This window comes from Triturus cristatus, chromosome 4_1, assembly GCF_964204655.1.
Source record: "Triturus cristatus chromosome 4_1, aTriCri1.1, whole genome shotgun sequence".
Taxonomy (NCBI): Eukaryota; Metazoa; Chordata; class Amphibia; order Caudata; family Salamandridae; genus Triturus; species Triturus cristatus.
In genome coordinates, this window is record NC_140585.1 from 139,674,223 (window position 1) to 139,682,506 (window position 8,284).

Consider the following 8,284-nt stretch of genomic DNA (forward strand, 5'->3'; position numbering starts at 1 on the left):
TCACCACGGGGGTTCAGGAAGTGAAGTACCCACTTTATTGACAAGAAATGACTTTTATAGTACATACATGACAATGAAGTAAATGCAGTAGGCGTAGCAATTGATAAGGAAAATGACGAGTTGTTCTGCGTAACCAGAAATGGGTGTAATAAGGCGAAAAAAGGAACATAATTGGGTGTGATGTCATGTATAGGTGGATCTATAAGATAATACTTGGCATGGATGCGCGCGCAGCAGTCTGACGTGTAATTGACGTGTAACTAGGGGGTGAAGGGGACTTGACATTTAGCTCTACGTGTGGAGACAAGAAGTCTGGGGGGTCAAGTCAACCTAATCCCAAATCATATCTAACATCCTATGTTTAAAGAACTATGTTATCCATAAAAGAAGGACTCTCGGACAGAATCTATTCTATACTGACTGTGCGTGCATGTACAAGCGTCTAAGTGTCTACACTAAATGCGAGGGGGTAGGAATATTCCATGGTAACAGGGCTATAAATTACTTGCATGAGGACAGAGAAGATGGGCCTTTTTGCTTGGTAACTGGAAGAATGTTTACTTAAACTACTAGGCAGGAATGCATCGGCTGAGGGGGAGGCAGATAATTTGAAGGTGAAATACAGTTCTTGGCAGAGAGTAAGCTGATGTCAGGCTTCGTGAGCCGCGCAGAGAATGAGACAAAGTTCATGGTCACAGATGCAGGCTCGGGCTGGAGCTTTCAGAGGCAGAAGGCAAGAGGAGTTTTGATGACAGAATCAGGGCCTACTTGCCTGGACTGAAAAGTGGCATAAGTGAACCATATAAAGCCGATGGCCTTTCATATTTAGGAATGGGATATCCGGCCTATACATGGCGGATCTGTCAAAGGACATGTTGACGGTGGACGCACATGTATTTGCGTCTTCATAACTGGAACTGGAGGGAACATACATGTACTTGTGACATGCACATGGAACCGTTGGGGTCCAAGATAGGGGACATAACTGGTCAGGAAAATCCATATTTCCACATTCCCTCCTTGTCCCCTACTTGCCCTTCAAGAGATATCAATCTTCATTAATCCATTGATCTGTTCATATAGCATCATTTGTTCTTCTTTCTTCTTCCGGGATCTTGAATGAAAATCTTGATGTGGAATGCACGATGTGGCACACAGACCACAAATTGCTGGTCCACATTGTAGACATAGACAGCAACTGAATAGTATGAGAAGGCCAATACCTAGGAAGGATAAAACTCTCCATCCCCAGGCTGATACCGCATTCCAAAACCAACTGGACCAAGTCCAAGTGCCTGGGTTCTGGTGTATCTGGCTTACAATCTTATGAAGGCGAGTGATGGCTTTATATACAGATGGCGAATTTTCTGGTATGAATACGCAGCAGCTTGATCCGATGACCCTACAAGCTCCGCCCCTATCAGCCAGGATGACGTCAAGGACAAGACGATTTTGAAGCACAACAATCCGCATAGCAGACTGTTCTTCCGTTAAATTGCCTAAGGCGGAAATAGTCTCATTCACTACTGCTTCAAGGGTTCTAGTTAATCTACGTATCAGCTTACTATTAGTAACAGTACCTATATAGGGAAAGATGCCTTTATTAAAATCTACATACTTGTCCCATGCCGTCTCAGTGTAATCGACAATGGGGAGATCTCTCCGTTCTCTGTTGTGTACTAAATGAATATTTCTATAATAATCAGGAGGTGCTAGGAAAACAGGTGGCAAAAGGAAGGCTATGTAACAGGTACCATCCCAATCTAGAGGTAGACGCATATATGCAGTCTGACCACATATAAAGTAGGAGTGGCGATAAGCTCTGAATGAAGATTTGCCTTGATCACTGAATTCTACTGTAGTAGTGCATTGACTATGGCCCATATGTATGGAACCAACCTTTCTTACACATAATTCACCCCTCGCTGGGAATACTGACATGGTGGGTAAGACTAGTTCAATTTCAGATACGACATTTAGAATCATGAGATTAGGTGTAAAATTACCTAATCCATATACTTCATTTTCTAGATCAGTTCCTGTTCCTTTGGGGCGACCCTCCTTGTCAGGGTAACAGACCTTGAGTAAGGCAAGGTTCAGATTTCCCCATACCCAATGATCTTGGTAAACTGCTGTGTCTGAGTCTATGGAATTAATTAAACTAAACCATGCTCCACAGGAGCCATTATGTGTAAATGGATGTGGAAAGAAAGGCAGGACTCCTTCATAATTCTGATAGGGAGGGAGTCGGCCACACACCCAACAATTGGTGGCGTTACTAGTCTGATGGGAATGATGTAACATACTAATGAAAGTGTTATTGCGCAGCGCAAGTCTATAAGACAATTCATGCGGAGGTAAGTCACTAAAAGAATGTTCAGCAGCAACATTATAAACATGTCTAGAAATAGGGTAATATATGTGCAACAACATACTTGTAATGATTATTAAAAGACTCAATAAAAACAAAATTAATAATGTCACTATGCAGTGGCTACGCAGTGATTTACAATACGCCTGTCGTCTCAACATTTTTCGGATATTTTCTCTACTCAGGTCCAAGGGATACATGTCAGAGACAATTCAACCGCTTCACCTTGGAGAGGACTTAAACAATCAAATTGCTCGACTTGGTGGGCCTAAGCTTTAGTTTGTAATTTTCAGATTTGTTAGGTTCAACAAAAGGGAGTTTTGTATCAGTCTGTGAGGGAGTGCAGGGCACAATGTCTATATCCGAAGATAGTCCATGAAATTTCTTGATGTGGCTTGAATGAATCCAGCCCTTGCGGCCCTCGATCTTCACGGCTGTTCTTGTGGTCAACAGGACCAACTTGGGTGCTTTCCACCTGGGCTCCAGCTGAGTCTTTCGGTCGAAATTCCTCACAAAGACAAGATTACCCGGAACAACGTCATGGGGTTTCACCTCAGTGTTGTCGGGAAAGGCTGCAGCTACCTGTGAACGAGAAGATTGTAGTGCAGACATCAAGGAAGCCAAGTAATCTGTCAGCATATTACAGTCAATATCAGTTATTTTGCGTGGTATGGGCGTCCCCCACATATTCGGTGGTCTACCGAAGATCACCTCATACGGGGATAGCCCTGTTCTAGAGTGTGCTACCATTCTCATGTAAAAAAGTGCAACTGGTAATGCTACTATCCAGTCGACCCCTTTCTCTCTGCATATTTTGGACAGTCTGATTTTCAGTATCTGGTTATGTCTTTCTACGAGACCTGCTGCCTCGGGATGTCGGACACAGTGAAATTTCCACTGATATCCTAGCAGAAGTGAAACGTGTTTCATTAATTCGGATGAGAACGGCTGGCCGTTATCTGAGTAGACAACACGTGGTAAACCGTATGGTGGGACGAATTCTCGAACCAACTGTTTGGCAGTAGTCGGGGCAGTGTAATCTGAAACCGGGTACGCCTCTGTCCAACGGGACAGAGCGCAGACAACTACAAGAACATATTTGAATCCTCGACATCGTTCCATCTGGATATAATCCATCTGTAGGACTTCAAAAGGGTGATCAGGAGGATGAAATCCACCCTGTTCTACGGGAACACTTTTTCCTGGGTTGAACTGGCAACAGATCATACAGGTACGGACCTTTTGTTTGGCTGCTGTTCGTAAATGTTTATTAAACCAAATGTGTTGAATGCTGTCTAGCATAGCTTTTTCTCCTAGATGTGCCGGACTATGTATAGTGTTAATTATGACTTGGACCATTGAATCAGGAAGGAACCATACAGACCTTTCCTTCATCATCCATCCTTGGTCCGTTTGGATCCCTCCTAATTCAGTCCATTTCTTTATTTCGTCTGGTGTAGCATGTGTCTGTATGTCAATTACGTCAAGAGTAGGATCTTTAACTGTCATACAATGTGTCGGTGTCGGGACTATTGTCTTAGTCATATCGGGTGTTTGAGTTTGAGCAGTCAGTTTAGCTGTTCTGTCGGCTAGATCATTGCCTTGGGAAATGGTATCAGTAACCTTTGTATGGGCTTTACATTTCATAATTGATATTGCAGTGGGTAGATGTATCGCATCTAATAATGCATGAATGAGGGGTCCGTGCTGAATGTGGGCACCGTGGGAAGTTAAATAACCTCTCTCTCGCCACAGCACGCCGAAGTCATGTACAACTCCAAATGCATAACGTGAATCAGTGTATATGTTGACTTTTTTACTCGTGGCTTGAATACAGGCTTGTGTCAGAGCGATGAGCTCTGCGGCTTGAGCTGACAAAGTATTTATACGATTAGTTTCAATGACTTCAGTATCTGTTGTGACTGCATAAGCGGCTACTAACTCTCCTGTATTTGTTCTCATGCATGAACCATCGACATAAAATGTCAAGTCTGGATCTGACAATGGAACATCGGTCAAGTCTTGTCTGGGTTTTGTCGTTACAGTAATAACTTCAATACAGTCATGGGCTAGTGGGTCTGTTCCGGTTACTGGCAAAAGTGTGGCAGGATTCAATGTGTTACAGCGTCTTATTTCTATATGTGGCTGAAACAATGTAAGTTCATACCCTGTAAGTCGTGCTACGGTCAAGTGTTGTGTTTGTGTTCTATTTACAAGAACCTCTACTGCGTGTGGTACTTGAACTGTCAATGGATGTCCTAACACTATGGCATCGCTTTGTCTGATTGCTAAAGCTGTTGCTGCCACTGATTTCAGACATGCAGGCAAAGCCTGAGCTACGGGATCTAATGTACTAGAAAAATAAGCACATGGTTTGTGTGCTCCTGCTTGTTCCTGTGTGAGTACTGACAAGGCAGTACCTTCGCGTTCTGTAACAAAGAGTGTAAACTGTTTTCTGTAACATGGTGTTGCTAAAACTGGTGCTTGACATAAAGTTTTCTTTAGGCTTTCAAAAGCTTGTGTGTGTTCCTGAGTCCAAGGGAGAACAGTCGGTGTGGCTGCCTCCTGGGTTGTCAACTGAATGAGTGGTTTTGCTAGAAATGCATATTGTGGGATCCACTGTCTACAGTATGAAGTGAGGCCTATGAAAGCCCGCACCTCCTTTTGTGTCTTGGGTATTGGCATGTTAGCTATCAACTGAATGCGGTCGGGTGTAAGCTGCCTTCCCTCCTTGTCCAGCGAGTGTCCAAGATAAACAACTCGCTGGACACAGAATTGCAGCTTAGAAGGGGACACCTTGTGCCCTTTTTCGGCTAGAAATTGTAAAACTGTCAGTGATGCTTTCTCACATTCAGGTTCGCTTCTTGCGGTGATCAGCAGATCATCGACGTATTGAAGCAGAGCAGTGTTAACTGGCATGTGGATACTGTCAAGTTCTCGTTTCAGTGCTTGGCTATAGATGCTGGGGCTTTCTGTAAATCCTTGAGGTGCGCGTGAGAATTTAAAGCTACGTCCATTTAAACTAAATCCGAACAAATATTGGCTTTCCGGGTCTATTGGGACGCTGAAAAAGGCATTCTTGAGATCGATTACAGTGAAGAATGTCGCTTCGGAATCAATAGCTGTCAGTAATGACGAGATATCTGGGACCACAGGGAATTGTGGCACAATGCATTTGTTTAACTCGCGCAGATCAATAACCAATCGATATACTGGCGGGGCCTTCGGATCTGTTCGTTTAAGAATCGGTATTATCGGTGAATTACATATATTGGAGTCTGTTTCCACAACTACTCCTTGGGCAATGAGCTCGTCAATGATTTGTAGTAAAGCCGTTACAGCATCTGGTGGTAACTTGTATTGTCGCATTCGTGGTAGCACCACTCCTGCCTTTAATGTGACTCGATATGGTGTAATATTCATGCAACCAACATCAGTAGGGCCTTGCGCCCATAGATGTGTAGGTAAAGTCTGCAGTCGGGGATCCATGTCTCTAGATACATAGTGACCTTTAAAATCACGTAAAAACAACCTTACTCCTTCCGGAGAACAACATATTATGGCTCCTAGGGCTTTCAACGTTTTTATTCCTAATAGATTTTCTGGACATGATTTAGTAAGTAATAAATCTGTAGTTCGGGTCAAAGGTCCTATCGTAAGTGGCAGAGGTTGTGACACTTCATTAACAATAGGTTTTCCTGCAAAACCAAGGGAAATATTCTGTGAGCCTGAGAGGGGTGCCCCTGGAACTTCACTACGTTTTATGGTCGTTCGACTTGCCCCTGTATCGAGTAGAAATTTTCTATCTTGGCCTAATAATTCACTATGTACATAAGGTCCTTCTTGGTCTACTGGTATTTCAATAAGGGGTAAGTCAACTTCCCTCTCGAGGCTTGTTCATGCGTAACGCTGATACTCGGGATATTCATACTGTGCGGTCTGATACATTTGTCGTGTTGTTGTCTGTGTGGCAGCAACAGGCAACGGTGGTGCAGCTGGCACAAACTGTATTGGCTGTTGTGCGGCTGGCATGGCCTGGGCATGCTGCGTAGCTCCTTGTTCATTCTGATCTTGTCTTAGTGGCCGTGATCTTTCTTGTGTTTTACCTATGGCGATATTATGTTTTAGCACTGGACAATCGTGTACGTAATGACCTGGCTTTTTACAATAATTGCATATCCCTTTTACAGGTCCTGCTGAATCGGGATGTGTCATACCCCTTTTATGTCCTTCAGCTGGAACTGTCTGGGAAACTAACATTTTCATTTTCGTGTCTTTCATGCGTCTGTGTTCATGTTCTTGTTCCTCTCTAATTCTATTGTGATGGTACTGTAACATTTGTAACATTTGTGATGGAGTGTTACCTTGCCAGGTACTCTCGAATTTTAATACTCTATTCTTTACTGGGGGCAGAGCATTTTCTACTAATTTTGTTACAAACAGATGTGGGTATGATTCGCTACTTGCTTTTATGCCACTATTTATACTAAAACATTTTTCAAAACGGGCATAGTAATCGCTAGTGTCTTCATCTTGCTTCTGTTTACAGGCTGAAATTGTACCCCAATCTTCCTTTTTCGTAGTTAATAAACGTGGCAGTACCTGTACTAGTAGACCTGGTAGTGCTTTAGTTTTGTCCCCAAGCCCCGAACCTGGACCTCGGGCCCTTTCTTCTGCTTCTAATGCTGACCATTCTATCTTTTGATCACCTACCTCCCACTCTTTTTCCTTGAGTTTCTCATAAATGCCAGCAGGCATCAACACCTTTAATATTGTCATAATGTCGGGGTAGGTATACTCTCCCATGAGTAACATGTCTTTAATTTCTCGGTGAAAACCCGCTGGGTCCTTGTCATGACTGGGTACTACTTTCTTCATTTCTAACAATTCTATTTTCGATATAGGCGTATATACAAATACACGTTTAAACTGATTGTCCTCGCCTTTTATTGGGTGTACTTCTCGTAAGGGATTCTGTCTATCCAGGTGATACGTCGTTCTTTCCTTGACAGGCAATGAGACATGCTCTGAGCATACAAAAAGAATATACTGCTTTCTAGATACTAGAATTTCTTTAATTAATTTGGTACCTGGACCTCTCCATTTATTCATAAGCAATTCAGTCAATATGTCAGGTAAGGGACCAGGGTCCGAATGCTGACTCTGATATAGTATAATGAGTTGTTGAATCATATAAATCCCAGCTAACCTCTGCTCATCTGGGGTGAGATTCAAAAATGTGCGTACTACTGTCTCATCACTATATTTTCCGGGACTGTCCACCCAATGAACAGCTGCCCTCGCTAAATCTTGTTCATCCATAGAATCGAGAAAATGATAACCCCTTCGTTCTCGGAGTAGTTTGTCGGCGGTTTGGAACGAATGCTCGTTAGACCTTATGTTAATTATAGGTATTTGGAAATTCCTGTCATTATCTGGACATATTGGACGTATTGGGTCAGTATGACATCTAGTCTGATTCCTATTACAAGATCTTCCTCTACCTACATAGGCTATGGTGCCTGACTGTCCGGCGGGCAGTCCTGACCCTTCTTCCTCGCTTTGCTCGAACTCGTCTGTCTCTAATCTCTCTTCGTGTAGGCGTTCTATTTCTTTACGGATCTTTCGGCACATGGCTATTATACAATTTTGCTTATCGTGTCTCCCTTCTGATATATTCTGGCTCCATTTTGTAAGAATTTTCATTGCTTCCGGATCTACCCCCGGTCGGTCTTGATTTCTGATCACACAGTTTATGAGGAAACGCAACAGTTCCCCCTGTATCTCTACTTTCTGGTATTCCATAGCTCTGTTAATACATTCTGGATCTCGCCCTGTTTGAACAAAATGATATATTTTATCTAGATGCGTAGTCATTCCTGGTAGCTTCGCTAAATACCCTGCGGCTCGTCT